At 35.3% G+C, this 17,314-nt stretch overlaps 1 long non-coding RNA gene across 1 annotated transcript; it reads right to left on the bottom strand.

Moving 5' to 3' along the window:
• Positions 1-9,842: 9,842 nt before the first annotated feature.
• Positions 9,843-10,726, bottom strand: LOC147521971 (uncharacterized). Its single transcript, XR_015194811.1, has 3 exons — positions 10,349-10,726; positions 10,159-10,276; positions 9,843-10,015 (listed from the first exon to the last, which is right to left on the bottom strand). It is a non-coding gene; the product is annotated as an uncharacterized LOC147521971 (long non-coding RNA).
• Between the last annotated feature and the right edge of the window lie 6,588 nt (positions 10,727-17,314).

Below are 17,314 nucleotides of genomic sequence, written 5' to 3'. Positions count from 1 at the left end.
CATGGGAAAGGTCTTCCACAACCAGTATAGATAAGCAATATGATTAATATAATAATATGATGTAATAGAAGTTAATCAGCTCATTTTCCTAACACTGTTAAACAATTACAAATAATGATAGGGGAAACTTTAGCCTCCGACTCAATTTGAAACCTGAGGCTTAAACTCACAGGACTCAGATGGTCAACACTTTTTGATTTACATGTGAGGGCAACAATGTCTGATAGAGGACGAGTTGACATGTTATTTGTCATAAAAAATCCGTAAAAGAGAATAGACATTATATGTCATTAATAAATTACCAAGCCAAAAAAGAAAAGAAAAGACATTATATGTCAATAAATTACTAACGTAAAAAGAACAGCAAACTTATTTGTGCAATTCAATCAACATTGCATATTTGCATGCATACCAACAATGTGACAGTAAAGAGAATCATACCCAAAAGGAAGAGATAAATAACAAAAATTTCAAGCAGAAGAGCACGGGCAAAAGGGAAGTCAGGGAGTGCATTTATTTAAAAAAATATCAGCAGATTTTTCTTTTTAGCCATATGTATGAATTCAATCTCCCAATATGAGAAAACTTAAAACCCACGATTACTGTGAACACTTTTAAGGCTTCGTTTGAAAATTTGTGGAAAAGCTGCTGCCCGTATAAAACTAAAGCCCCCTAAAAACTGACGGAGGTTTTAGCAGAAAATATTGAAATATCGGTTTTGACGATATGCCGATATTCGAAATTCTTATCTAACTTCTTTAAAGAAAACGAGGGCTTCAACAGTAAAGTCATCACGTCATTAATTTTTATTTTCTGATTTTGTCCCTTGCCAAACACGAATATTACAGCTCATGCCGTTTTTTGTTTTATTTTTTTATTGTCTTTTTGCAGGGGTCAAATGGTAGTTTTACGTCCATAAATTAATGAAAAATAAAATAAAAATCGGAGATTGTTAACGTGGCGGAGACACGTACAAAGATGCTAGTTATTATAAAAGAAAAATCACACGTGCACTTTTTACACACTTTGGTCTTGTAAAATACAATACTCATAGGCTCATAGCATTCCCACTGCATGTGGATATGGTGAGAATGTGACTTTATTCACCCTTTTTTTGTTCAAAACATTTGCATTGTTCAAAACCTTTGCCCAATGCAAAGGTAAATATGGTGGTGACTATTTTTCCAAATCAAAACGAAAGTGAAATCTTCAACCGAGATAGTGGTTGAGTTGTGAACTTCGGACGGGATGTTGGATTCCGTCTAGATTACAAAACTCTTCAGACGGAATCCAACATCCCGTCTCGCTATATTTCTTTTTTTCCAGATGGAATCAAACATCCCATCCGGAGTCCTAACGGCTAGTTCACCAACGATCAGAAAGTCATAACGGTAAAAAACGGTCAAAAATAAAAACTTTGATATATATACAACATTTGTTCCATTTCAAATCACACTTCCAACAATCATATTTTTTCTTCTTCAAAATCAGTTCTTCAAAAAAATAATATCAAATAACATCTCAAGCATCTCAAACAACTCAAACAAACGAGTTCAATCAAACACGTGGGTCAGACAGGTCTTCCGATTCAATTTGCGGTAGATGAAAATATATTTAAAAAATGATGAACAAGTTTGTTGCAATTGTGAATGCGGTGGAGGCTCGACATGCAAGTGGTACAATAATACAAATCCGGGTAATTACAACTTCGTCAATTTGTCAATTATTGATTATCTTAGTTTAATTATATTTCCATCTTAGTCTTAGTCTAATTATTATTTCGATTTTAGTCTTAGTCTAATTATTATTTCCATTTTAGTCTTAGTATAATTATTATCTTAGTCTAATTATTTCCATTTTATTTTTTAGTTGTTCGAGGCAAGGATGACGTACCAACAACAAGAAAAATCGTCTTTTTCACTTGATCATTGTTATGTTATACTCAAGGATAATCCAAAGTGGAGTAGCATTTTTGAGACAAGGTCAAGCCGCTCCACAAAGGGAAAAGGTCGCAAAAGTGATGGTGAAGATTCAACTTCTAATTCACCAAGTGTTGGTGGAGTTGAATGGAGGGTTCTCAAGAAATGGAGCATCCTCTTGGATCGAATAAAGCCAAGTCCAAGAGGAACTAAGAAAAATCAGTTGGTATGTTGGAGGGTTACTTTACACGTTTAGAGGATACATTTGTAAATAATGCAAATGAAACACAAAAGTGCTTAGAACTTAGGGAAATGGAGCTTGCATATGGTCAAAGAACTGTGATGGCGAGAGAAGAAAAAAATCGGGTTCAAATGGAAAAAAATTGGGTTCAATTGGAAAAAAATTAGCTTCAAAAGTGCAATATGAAGCTAAGATTTTAACGACTGATACAAGTGTCCTCCATCTCGATACCGCTTTTATAATCGAGCAACCACAAGTTGAAATATGTGCTGAATGGGCAAGGACTAGAGGTGGTTCTAGCTCTAATTAAGCTTATGTAATATCTAGTATTTTATAATTAATGCACCATGTATTTTAATTTCAATGTCTTTTTAATTAATGCACTATGTATTTTAATTTCACTATCTTTTTAATTAATGAACTATGTATTTTAATTTCACTGTTTTTTTTAATTAATGCACTATGTATGTTCTTTTCAATATAATTATTTTCATAGAAATACAATTACTAATAAAATTAAAATACATTGTAATATAATTCATTAAAACACAACTCATAAAACATATAGGAACTTCATAGTTCACTTTTGGAATTACATAGGAAATACATTAGGAAATACATAGAAAATACATAGGAAATACATAGGAACTTCATAGTTCACATTAGGAAATACATCATACTTTGGAACTAAATAGCTTACTCACTTCCATTTCCATTTTAATTTCTCTCTCCTTCTCCCTCTAGATCCGACCAATTTGGATCATAAATTAATTAGTACTATTGTTTCTTCAATACCAGTCCAATTCCACACATGCTCAACTAAGTCCTTTTAAAGATTAGTATGTGTAACTTCATTTTTTTTAAAATTTTATTTCTTGCTTAAATCATATGATAGACAAAATGATAACCATCATCTTCCTGAAAGAACTCAGGTATTTTTTCATTCCTATGACCTTTCCAATTCCACACTCCACTTGTACGTTCATTCTCAACAATCATATTATGCATTATAATGCATGCCTTCATTATGTCTCCAAGAACAACAACACTATGACAACGCGTAGAAGCCTTAATAATATGTCATCTTGCCTGCAAAACTCCAAATGTCCTTTCAATATCTTTTCTTGTAGCTTCTTGACGTTGACTAAAGATCTTTTCATGCTTATTTCTTGGATAACGAATGGATTGAACAAATGTGCCCCATTTTGGGTAAATACCATCAGCAAGAGAATATCCCATATCGTAGTCATTACCATTCACATTAAAATTAACAGTAGGAGCCTCACCTTGCTCTAATGATTCAAAAACATGAGAATGATGAAGCACGTTAATGTCATTATGTGAACCTGGTAAGCTGAAGAAGCAATGTCAGATCTAATAGTGTTTGTCTGCAACGACTTCAAGTACCAAAGTTGGTTCCTTCTTGTACCATACATGTTGTCCAGTGCATACAGTCGATTAATCCAACCATTCCTGGAAAACCCCTTACCGCATTTTCAGCTAATATCCTAGCTGTGTCTGCCTCAGTTGGTCGTCTCAAGTACTCTTCCTCAAATGTCGTGATTATTCCAGCGTACCAACACTTCATAGATACATACAACTGCTGTGGAATCTCTAATTTGAAAATACTGATCCATTGAATCAGATGAACAACTAGTTGCTAATTGTTCAACTGTAGCTAATCCCTTTTGCAACCCAGAAGTTACTTGCTGACCCAATCCATCCACCTTGTCTTGGAAGTAGTCGTCGAAACAGTTTTCAACATATACGTAAAAAACTCTCTTTGCATCCTGTACCTTATCCTAAACTTATGAGGAGACCACCTACAAGGTGTTGTGAAGTAATCCCTCAGTATAGCTTGTTTACGTAAATCACCACCATCTCTAAACTTATATGATATGCCCATCACAGATCCACTGCGTTTGTCTGTATCCACATCTTTAATGGCTGCTTGAGTCATTAATGCCCCAGTAGTGTATAATAGCTGCTGCCTCCTTCTCCTCCTTCGCCTCATCATATTATTATGCCCATCTCTTACTTTTTCCATGTAATCATCTTCAGCGGAAGTACCAGAAGAAGACCCGGTAAAACCAGAAGATGAACTATTACTACTAGATCCTCCTCATAAACTTTGGTTGAATGCAATTCTATCTTCTCTAGACATTTTTTCAATTTTTTAGCTTGGTTGTGGGGAAGAAGATTGTCGTTGTTTGTTTGATCTAAAAGAAAGAAGAGTAAAACAAAATATATAAGGTAAGTCACATGTGATAGTTAGATTTTAGTCCACTCTCTAATTGACAACACATTTTATCAAAATTTTGTTCACTCTCCAAGTGACAACACATTCTATCCAAATGTACCATTGTGATCAACACGTACCCTTAATAATTCCAATATATGGTCCACCATTAATAATTCCAATGTATGGAATGAGAGAAAGGCGCAGAGACATGGATTTTTGTTACGGACGGGATGTTTCATTCCGTCTCGGTTTTAAATGACGGGCCAGGGGATGTTACATTCGTCTCACCGATTACACACCATACAAGATATTCTGTAAAACACATCGACACCAAGCCTAAAAAAATGAATGAAATTATGAAAAAATTCTTGTTAGAACCAAAACATAGGAAATGAGTGAAATGCAACTTATAATTCCTATAAAAATTTCTGTCATAACCAAGCCTGAAAAATGAGTAAAATGCAACTTATAATTCCTGAAAAAATTATACAGTATACTTTGGAAACCTACTAACTTATCATTCCTAATTTTTTTTTTGCCATAACCACATTTGTTTTATTGACATATTCATATCCTGATAAAGATAAAATGATAGTTTTACCTACGCATAAATGATGAAACTCAAACGCAAGTAAAACTAAAACTATTTTCGTGTCTAATTTATCAAAGTTATTCTACTCTCGATTCTATAGCAATATAGTGGGAATAGAGAATTCGTTCCACTCCTAGTTCTTTAATATTAACGTTTTCTAAGGTTATCAGTCTATCCAAATTTAATGAGAGTATTATAAAATTTATACTACGATGGAAATTTAACTAACAAGATATGATTTTATACGACTACGGAATACTAAATTGATACTATGATAAGGAATTAGGGGGGATTGATTCCACCTTAACTCAACTTAATCAACTAACAAAGAAATGTCGCAATCCAAATCAAAATGCTTTCACATAACAAATTGGTAATTCTAATCCCTAATTATTCATGACAATCTCTACCAAATAATAACTAGCATGTGAAGCAATCAAATTCATTCTCATGGTGAACTAATTACTTTATAGAATTAAATAGATTATCATGACGATTTATAAGTTAACAAATATCAAGCTTTATCAAGGCTTCTTCAACCCCCTCTAATGGAGGTTTAGCCTAGAATCATTATGCTATCATTAATATATAAATTTAAGCAAGACATGATATAAAGATTATAATTTTGCTTATTTCAACTCGAATGGAAATCTAAATTTGCTAGATTTAATTGAAACTAATAATGATAAATAACTAAATCTACGAATTGAAACTATAATGATTTAATGAAAATGAAACTAGATTATCAAGAACTAATTAATTTTATTGATCTAATGAATAGCAATAACAATAATTCAATAATTGAATTTAAAACAAGATAAAAAACTAATTAATTAAATGGAGACTAAATCTAGATCTAAACTATTTTATGACTACTTGCTACCTAAAGCTAAGAATGCTTAAAAGTTAAGTCTTGTGTCTTGAAATGGAGGAGACCAGATCCACATTTTTGTGCATGGGCTGAGGAGCCATGTTTTGGGCCAAAAAATCGAGCCCAAAACCCAATTTCTTCAGTCTACATAGGCCTTTTCAATTGGATTTAACTTCTATAGACTTTTCGTCCACTTTTGCTCCTCTGATTGGGTCAAGGCTTAGACCATTGGAAAGCTGATTCCAAGCCGGTCGTTTTAACATAAGGTAGGCCTAATTCCAAGGTCTGAGCCCAAAGATACGATATTCGGAAGTTCTACTGACTTTTGTGTGCTATTTCTGCCCGCGTTGACTTTGACTTTTCAGCTTTGACCGGGATTTACAAAGGCTTTTTCTCCTTGAATCTTGGCCTTTAATCACATAACTTCTTAGCAACCAACCCTTGCTCCTTTATCTCGCCAAAGTGACACATTTCTGTACATAATTGATTTCAATGCTTGAAATACATAAAAACATGTAATCAGCATTAACTCTTATTTATTACTCGCATAATTGGTCTAAAAGTATTATTGTTAAGGGGTTAAAACTACAGTTTTGGGCTCTTATCAAACCACCCCCAAACAGCATTTTGCTTGTCCTCAAGCAAATATGAGAAATTATAATAAGTGACCAAAAATGGAGTTCTAACTACTCTCGTTTCGCCGAGTGCGATTGCATTGACCATATGCAACAAGGCCTTAAACCACTAGGAATTACATAGTGGACGAGTTATAGCCTCATGAGAGTTTTCTAGTGAAAGTACTCACAAACTTCATTTATACTACAATGACTAAGAAATAAAACTATTGTTTCCTTATTTATGCCCCAACTATTTATACATCTTACTAGCAATGAATACAGAATAATCAAGTCGAAACCTAAGCTAATATATGCATAATAATCAATAATCTATGAATAAGCATATATACAATGAGTAATATTATGAAATGCACTAGCAGGTCCGTTTATGAAAACTCAGAATAACGTCTTTAAGTAGGTCCTCACATAAATGTCAAGACAAAAACCACTCTGATTTTTCCACTCAAGTTTCGCTACTCTAGTGTGCAGTGGGCACACTTTACCTTACAATCTCAATGACACACAAGGAAGCCGGAGTCGATCAAACACATCTGTCACTTACTATCACATTAACATATTCCTAATTGAGCTAGAGGTCTTTATTAGGTGTTGCGGGGATTAGGAGATGGTTTAAAAATGAAGGAAATAGATATTCAAAAAAGACAAGTCTGAGATAATAGAGTCTTCATATTATGTAACTAGAGAAAACCTTGTTCTTTACTTTTGCTTCTACACTTTGTTTCCATCCTTAGCCATATATATTTTTTTTCTTTTTCTTTGGCTTTTGACTCATTTGATTCTATTTTTTGGAGTTCTAACTCTTTATTTTCTTTTATTTATTTATTTATTTTTATTTGGATGAAAACTTTCTTTTCTTATCTGAAGCGACTAACAATTCTTGATTTCAAAGGTCTTTCTCTTTTCTATTCTTCATCTTTATTCTTAGACTCATTCAAAGAATGGGTAGGCTGATTTATTTTTATTTTGTTTTGTAAAAAGTTAAAGGAATTGTGGCTTATGAAAGGCTAAAGAAAGGCTCAGAGGGGCGACTAGCAGAATATAATTTCATAAGGTTTGAATTTCTGGCTATATCGATCCAAAGAGGGCCTAAATTCTAGCTTAGGATATGGTATAGTGATCAAGCAAGTGGACATGTGATTTCTCTACCGGATTTTACTTCTCCCTTGTGTCATTTCTCAAATGTTTCACTCATATAAGGCTTTAGGCTATATTCTCACAGAATTTATAGAATAAGTACTCTAGCCTAGATTTCAGAAACTTACTGCCAAACAATCATAGATACTCATGTAATATATTTATAGATAGATGCAAAGATTATTACCTACATATTAACCTAAGTTTCTAAAAATTATTCTAATGAAAAAGCTACGTGAGACTTCTAGATTATTCAGAACATAGAGAAAGAAAACAATACCAATATTCCTAAGTGTATAACATAACTTTTTATTTATATTTTTGAAATTTTTGAATTTTTACTAGAAAACAAGTGCATATTGTACATATATATCCTAACAGATGCCTTAATTACACGCATTTTTATGCCACCCCCAAACAAGAAGCATGCTTTGTCCTCAAAGTATTTAAATAAAAAGTGTAGGAAAATACCATGGAAACGAGTGAAATTCTAGAACATCTGCAAAACAAGGTTAAAATATACTAATATAGAAAATAAAAACTGATGCAACTCTATAGGAGCTCCACCCGTTATGTTAATAAGAATTAAATTGCTTGGGACATAAGCAGACACTAACTGAAACTAAAAACTTACCTCCTCTCCCGCTTAATCGTCTTCCTCCTCCTCATCCTCTTTAAAGAGATGAGGTTCCTTCGCGTCCTGCCATACCATGATAACTTGCAAAACTCGTCGCCGGGTGTCATCAACACGTGCTAACCTGTCGAGTGTTACTATGTCTGATGGGATGTAAGGGGCAACCAAATGAGGCTGCACCTGCCATCCCGGCCAAGTCATAACTTGAAATGAACGAACTACCCAATTGGTGGGTCTCATGACTTCAACCCTTTTCCAATCCGTGAACTGGGTACAGAATTTAGGTAAACAACCGCGCATGATGCGGCAAACCAAAACAGGCATAAGAAGATACTTATGCCTCATGCTATGGGCTTTCTTTAGACTAGCCACTAATACTTGGGGAATGTCATATTGGCGACGTCCCTCAGCTAAAGCAAGGAAGATGTCACCAGCGGTACTATTTGCAGAATTAAACTGCCACTCCCCTAAAATATTTATCATGATGAATAACATGATGGTGCCTACATTTAGGGACATGCTACCAAGGGATATGTTATATCGCCCTTGGTTCATCACCCGAAACACTCCTCCCCAATAATACTCATGGAAATATGTATAGTCATAGAGGTATGCATTATCGGTCATATATCCCCACGTGTGCATAAGATCAGGCAAGAGCAATCTCGAAACTAACGCTACCAAAGACTTACTGAATTCCCTTGTATTGTCATTAATTGCAAGGGAAATTTTTTGTTCTTCGTCTTGGTTACAATAGAAAGTAATATTATTGTAGAAAAATGCAGTAAGCTGAGGTGAATACGAGTCATCATCACTTACCAGTAGATGCTGCCATCCTAACTACAAGATCCTGTCGCGGAACTAACCTCCATAAGTCTCGCTTCCCAACAAGTCTCCGAAAGATTGTTCAGGTATGACTGTAGGAGATGTCATCACAAAACTACTCTCTAGAATAGCTGCAAACAATCCTTGAATAACCCACAAAAAATCGGAATTTTTCGCGGTCACGGAGGTCGTATGGCGGGACTACACCATAACAGGCTATTTGCAACGTCAAAAAAGCGTTGCGAATAATTTTCGCAACGCTTTTTAAGCGTTGCAAATATGGCGTGGGTAAAGTGTTGGAAATTTTTGCAACGCTTAAACGCTTATATATTCCAACGCTTTTTAAGCGTTGCAATAATGATTTGCAACACTTTTTATAACTATTTTGTACACAAATTTAAAATATTTGCAACAGTTTTTTTTATTTTACAAACGCTTTTTAAGCGTTGGTAATTTGTAACGGTTTTTAACCGTTGCAAAGTTGTTAGTTAATTTAAAAAAAATTAATTTAAAAATCATTTGTAACGGTTATGAACCGTTGCTGATGGGTTGCTGATAAAAAAAAAAAATCTCATATTTTGTGGCGACTAGCTAAACCTACAAAAAGATGCCCCCTCTTGCACCATATACATAAATCATAAATTATTATTTAAGCTAAATTTATCCTGTACACAATACATTTTCATACTATTTTACAAAGAAACCATAATATATATGGGAAAAAACCGATAAAAGTACAAAACTAATCCAACCATATACATTCACAACTTTGAGCGATTTTCTAAACCTCACAAACTTATTGTTGAACTATCACCATAAAAAAAAGTTTTCATACTATATGATCCTAAACAAGAGATAACAGCTTGCGTTGTGGAAAATCTTACGCCCATTTACTTCCACAAATACTCCAAAAGAGATCCTATCATTAAGATAAAATAGTCGACCAAGAAAAGATCATGAAGCAGACAATAAGGGGATCAAGACCAATTCAAACGCTAAATACTGATAATCTAAGGTATAGTGGATTGAGCTTAACAGTAAAGAAGGACTAGGGATTCTCACCTCTACATCAAAACCCAAATGGAGATTCATGAAAGATTCACATTATCAAGCACGAACTTATCTCTCAGCAGCAAACGACATTGTTTGCCTGAATGCATGAAAATGCACTTTCACACCCCTACAAACAAACAAGTAAAGTTTTAGCTTAACAACAACACCAATAAGCAAACAATAATATTTCATTAATTACCTTGACGGCAATGTAGTGAAATCCATTTCCCACTAAATCTTTAGCAAAATTGAACCACTCTTGATATGAAACTTGAAGTCAATTCTCATCCACGGATTTTCTCTCTAAGAATCAATGCCTCATATCTTAATGCCAAATAACTCTGCCAAAGTCAACGAAATTAATACAAATCTATTCAAGAAACCAGTAACGCCAAAGAAAGAAAGATAATTATTACTATTATTACTACTACTACTAATACTATTATTACTACTACTACTAATACTATTACATTTGTAGAACTTTTGGCACTGGTTTCCATGAATGGAATTCCAATTTCATCAGCAAAAGCCTAAACACGTATAAGAATAGATGTCAGAAAAGTAGTTAAAATTTAATTACTATCTCCACTGCAATACATATTGTCTTTAATTATACACGAGGAGGAGAAAAATATTTAAGTTGAAGCCTCTAACCTCTCAAAAGCGGGCAATAAGCGAAACAATGATCCATTCTTTCTTTGTTAAACCCCAAGATCAAATCAACCCAAGTGAAGCCCCAAGATATCGGTTGCAAACTAAGCACGCATTACACTCAATGTGTGATAATTCCATAGATAACAATCATAACATGTGTGGCAACAGATACAATACCTGAAGTTAAAAATAAGGTTTAGTGAACTCCTTGTTAAAATGCAATTACCCGCAAGTGACACTTGGCATGGAATTCCGATAATCGATGCCCTTGGGATACCTTTTGATTGTTGCACCTACATACAAGTAAATTACAATCGACATAAGAAAGTTCTTGTGAATCCAAGAAAAGCACTTAACATACCTTAAATAGTTAAAATACCTTAAATAGACGATATTCATGAATAGTTAGTTACCCATTTGTTTTTAGCAGCTTAAATCCCATCCGCTATTAGGCATTTGTTATATTCTTTTATATTTCGCTAGTTTGTCTTCTCTTCTCATCGATTGATTCAGTGAAGTAAGGCAAACAAAGCAATTAAGCAACACATGTTTACATCCCATACCACTAATATCTTGTTTTTAGAGTGTCTTACTTGAGAAGAATAGATGCCTTTGTGGCGATAATCCCATGAGCATGAGGGTGCTCTTGATCAAGAGGGAGCTGATGCCGAACACGGGGGGCTGCTGAGATTTCTAGTCTTTGCCGAACATGAGCGGCGGTGAAGAACATGAGGGGCTTTCTGGCGAACATGATGAGGGGTCAGCTGCGAATTTTAGCGGTGGTTGAGGATCGAGGAGGATCTTGAGCACGAGCATGAGGGCGATCTTGCGATTTGTCCATGAGGGCTCGTGGTACATGAGGGCACCGGCTGTCCATGAGGATGCGAGCGCAACCCGCAGAGAAAGCTCGGAGAAAGCTACGGAGAAGGCAACCGGAATTCCATCGGCAGAGAAATCTCACCCGAGTGTCATAACCGCAGCGGCGTCGAAGGGGAGTATAACACCGCAGAGAAACACTCTTCGAGGGAGTCACCGAGTATTTAACTTTAGAGGGTGCGAATTCTGCGAGAGGAGGGAGTTACTCTTGGCGTTTTCCCTCTAAAGTGCACACATTGGTAGCAAGCGACTTTCGAGATCCCGAATTAACAGCCAGAGATCCCGAATTTCAGAAAATCTTAACACCATTGAAATATAAACAAACCTTGGCAAGGGGAGCAAGATAGTTGGTAATGCAACTTGCGTTGGAGACAATGTTGATGTCGACTTGTATTCATTCTCATTGACATCGACAACAAACATGGGAGCATCCGCACTTGGGGCGTAAATGACAACCTTCTTAGCACCACCCATTGCATGGACAACCCAACACATTTTAGAAAACAATATATATAATTAGTATGCAACCATAGTAGAGGCACAAGAAAGTCAATACATAAAAACTACACAACCGGGGAATGAAATAAAGAAATCCACTTCATTTCAATCCTATCGGTAAGAATTTCTTCTAGGAATAAAATGAAATCAAATTCATTTCAATCTTATTAGTAGTATTTAAGTAGATATATATCCAACCAAACAAATTTTAATTACTTTTAAATATCATTATTCTACTCTAAATCGCCACTTCGCTTGCATAGACGGATCACTGCACATACTAAGAATCCACAAATGAACATGAGAAAAGAACCTATATCGTACTAGGGACTACCGGTGTATAATTAGAGCTATATCTTCGATGGTATGGTCATTTTGCAATTAAGACCTATGTAGTAAAAAAAGTCCGATTTGGAAGTGAGCCTAGGGGATATGCGATGGGGCCTAGGCTTTTGGGGTGAGACTAGGAGATGGATCTAGGCAAGCCTTTGATTGAATAGACTAAGACCAAGATATAGAACTGTATTAACAGAGGAGTCGACTGTAAATTTTCTTTCCACAAAGCGTAACTCATTGGTGAAACTAAACTCACTCTCAAGAAATCCACAATAAACTAAATACGACCGAGGGTCCTGTGGTGTTTCTATGAAAACTTATGACTAAAAATTTGTATTCACGTGTCCCCCGAGAAAGTCGGATCCAAATCCTCGCATAGCATAGGCATAATGACTAATTAAATTCTACTAATGTGCTATAGAAAGGACAAAATAATAATAATAATAATAATAATAAGGAATTAAAAGAAAATGAAGAGATGCCGGATAAACCCTGATATTTCTCCGGTCGTTGGTTATTGCAATGGCGTCGCCTTTACAGAGTTGGCGAGACCAAAGATTGAGAAGATACCCTTTGACACCTTTGTACTTTAGAAGGTTATTGTTGAGTGAGTGACGACTATCTCTTCATAAATCTCAATTTGCCTTTGCATATTTGCAAGTATGTGCATATATTTGTTTAGTTAATTTTTTCTCTCACAAGTAGAATTGGTCATTATCAGGGGCAAACATTCTCAAATAATGTTTACTCTTGCCAAACATGCAACTAACGACCGCAAGCCCGACACTTGAGTATGAGGCATCCGAGTCCCTTTAGGACATGTTTTTGGCGATGTGGATACCCGGATGATGCCTACAAATAAAAGGACTATTAATACTTAGCATGACAGCAAAGCAAGGTTAAGTTGGTGGCCACCGGAGTTTTTCTATTAACGGTGCAATCTTTTGAGACACATCCACGCCCCGCAAGGGGATAGGGTCTCTAAGCATCATGGTCAAACTACTATTGATCGACAAGGTTTTATGTGGTATTGTTCCATAACACCGAGAATAGAAAGGGTTCACAATCACTTACCGGGAAGTGAATCATGGAATACAAAGAACCCCAAAGCCAAGTATAAAACAAAAACAAAACAGAATGAAGAGTATCAACGGGAGGAATAAAAAATAAATAAATACAAGGATTCAATAATCAATATCATAATTAAGGAAAGGAATTTCTTGTTTCAATTGAGCGACAAGTGCAACTTTTCACAGACTTTGGGTTTGCGAAGTGGTAACTTCTTCACTTGAAAAAGATCATTTGCTCGTTCTAAGTAAGCAATAGCACGAAGAAGATCTTGTTAGGGTCTCATATAACTCCCCAATTTCCTGCACAAAGATGTGCTTCCGTGTCATTACACACATTTAAACTCACATGCGTTATGAACTACATCAAATCAATCCTAAATATCTATCTATATGCATATTCACTTCATTGTGAAAACTCGAGAGTCCCACGCTCAAGCATAATAGAAAATAAAAAATTTCATAGGATTATACCAAATAGGATAAGTTATGCATCTAGAGCCCACACTTTATAATTTCAGACATGAAATGGATTTTTAACGAGAATATAGGGATTTCACCTTTGCGTGTCTTGCAGCCATATTTAGTCTACCAATTTCTGCAGACAACAATTCATTTGCATTTTCCAAGCACGATATGGCCTCCTGACACGCCCAATGTAAAAAGGAGCAAAGAAGATGAGATGAGTTCAAAAATAACAGATAGAATGCCAAAAGGACATACAACTATTCGGACAAAAACTAAAAGAATAGTCAAAAAGAAGAGGTCAGAAACAAAAGAAGTTCACATATCATGCTTGAGAATCGCAGGACATACGCACTCCGTGCTCAATAGTTCAATTTTCAATATCCAATATATTGTCTTCATCTTTTATGATAAAGCCATCTCTATTCAGATTATTAGTGTGTGGGGAAAGAATATTAGCATTCTAAAGAAAAAGAAAGAGAAAAGGATATCACGGACCAAACTCCGGTGCGGTTTTTCGTAGAATCGACAACAAGCTTCAAAACAAGAAGAAAACACTTAGGGACGTAAAGCTTGACATGCTTTTTTCTATCTCTAAGAATAAAGTTTTTACTTTACTATGGAAAATAAGATATTTATAATCAGACGAGGAAAGCCAAGTATGAAAAGAATATGCTACAATCGACCAGGCTTTGCCTTTCATTCATATATCCATTGCCTTCCATGAGAAAAAAAAGAAAGAAGTGTACTTACTTTGCCCATTCCATGGCTTCTATTTTCTTGGTTTCTTTTTCCATCCTCTGTGCTTTGATATTCTTTATCATCTCCAATTTGGAATCTGCCAAGGGATCCTTGTATGACGGGCATTTCTCTTTGGCCTAGGACCCGTTGCTTGGCTCTTCCTCTCATGCCCTTAATCATTATAAACTTCCCTTTAATTTTTTCTTCACGGGACTTTTCAATAAATGGAGGAATGAACGCCCGAGTGCAAAACATTCTTACGGTTCGGTTGAGCTTCACAATCAAGAAGTCTCGGGCGTGGAAGAACCTTTCGATTCTAAGCTCCTAGTGCAGTTATCTAGAACTCCTCTTGGAGAGGATTCACTTGTTACATTCTTGTCCATATCTAAGTCACTCAAACCTAAGCAGAGGAAAATTATTTGTCAATAATGAAGATTGGTGTATTATGATACTTTAGCAATATAACGAGAAAATATGGAAACCCCTTCTTACCTTGCCTAGGAAAACAGATATCAAACAAAGTTATCGACTTCTTATCTCCAATGCAAAAACACTTGCCTTGAAGAGGTTTCTCTATGATGGAGTCAAACAGTTAATGTTGCCGCAAGAGAGAAAGATACTTATTAAGAAACTGATGTTTTGGCCAAAAAACATATTAGGCTACCAAATCATAACAAGAAAAAAAGCATAACCTGAAATGGCATCATCCAAAATCGTGGTTGCAAACTTGCGGTTGTAACATAACCGAACGTAATACCAAAAGGAAAAAGCTAAAAGCCAATCGCAGAGAAGTAGAACTAGAAAAACCCAAGAGTATCCAACTATATGAAATGTTCAAAAAGTGCTTTTATGTATAAATACTTTGAATAAGCAAAGAAAAGCCCCCAAAAGGAATGGAATCTCACTAAACAACAACTGGAACTAGAAAAATCACAATAAACAATAAGAATCATTGATTCAACATTCATAAAAATTCTCTGTTTACAAACTTTAATATAGTGCAACATATGGACACTATTTGAAACCGAACAAAACATCAAATAAAATTTTAGCTAATGTTATTGAATAGCAAAGACAAACTCTACCAAAACAAAAGACCACAACTAAGAAATAGGAAGAGGGTGAGACAAAAAAAGAGGAGAGAGAGAGAGAGAGAGTGTGTGTGAGCAAAAGCAACTAAAATAGCAAATTATCCAAAACCTCTGCTTATTTGTCATCACTAGCATATAATTTATCAAACTAAAAATTTCCAAAAGCCCATTTCTCAGAAGAACCAAATGATAATATACCATGAAACAAAAACATCATACTTTCATCAGAACTCCAAAGACAATATCCAACCAACTCAAAACTCAAAAGCTCATTTCAAATATATATATAAGAGCCAAATGATACATACCATACACTGAATAGAGGACTAGAGAAAGAGAAAGATCAGCGTGGAAAATGGAAAAAGTGCTTTTATCATTGAATTCCAAACACATGCACCCACACAATAGCACTTAACATTCTCATTGAACCCTTTCTCTCTCTCTATTGTACCCACGTCTGTCTCGAAAGTTACCCAGTTTCAGGTTTCTAGTGCTCAACAAAAGAAAGCTAAGTAGGTAGGAAGTTTGAAAGAGAACTCAGAGAAATAAGAAGAAGAATAGGACAGATTTGTTTGAAAAAGAAAATGCAGCTTTGCATATACGTTTAGATCTCATTGGAAATTGTTTTATACAACTTTCAACATTCCAAGATGATATAAAGTGAAAAACAAGAGGGGGTGTGAAAACTCTCCAAAATAAATAAGATCATGAGACCTTGATGAACAGTATGTTTCTCCTACAACACAGTCCCACTTGAAAGAGAAGAAGAAAAATTAGGCAGCCAACAAAAACACCAACCACCGGATCAAAGAAGAGGAATTAGATACCAAGTGACGCTGCAACTTGAGACAAAATATGGGCTGTGGACACTAACAAAAACAACCACTAGCTAAACATCCATTTCTTGCAATGTCGATAATCAGGACTAGTTAATTAAGGAAGAAAATGAAAGATTATTACCTCAAACCGCAAGAAAATACGACCGTGTCAAACGGACTTCCAAACTCCTTTTTTTCTTCTTCTTCTTCTTCTTCTTTCTTTGATTGAGGAGTGCGAAAATTAGGGATCTTGAGATAATGCGGCGGTGAGAGAGAGAGAGGAGAGAAAAAAAAAATTATGTTTTATATTTCGATATTTTTGGTTTCTCTCTATTCGCGAAATGTTTAAGTTTGTAACACTTCTCCAACGCTTTTTAAGCGTTAGCAATTAATTCCGGAAATTCACCCAAATAAAGCAACGCTTTACAACATTACCAACGCTTATTTAATGTTGGAAACTTACTAACGCTAAATAAGCGTTGCAAATCAAAAAAGGTGCGTGTTGCAAATATTCTATTATGGTGAGGGATGCGCTCAACCTAAGCCTTGTATGGGTGCAGGTCGCGCTCAGGAGCAATCGGACTTACAGTGTTTTGGGAGCGGGTCGCGCTCAGGAGCA

The sequence above is a fragment of the Coptis chinensis genome, chromosome 1 (genome assembly GCF_015680905.1).
Source record: "Coptis chinensis isolate HL-2020 chromosome 1, ASM1568090v1, whole genome shotgun sequence".
NCBI classification, from domain to species: Eukaryota; Viridiplantae; Streptophyta; class Magnoliopsida; order Ranunculales; family Ranunculaceae; genus Coptis; species Coptis chinensis.
This window is presented reverse-complemented; position numbering and strand designations above follow the sequence as displayed.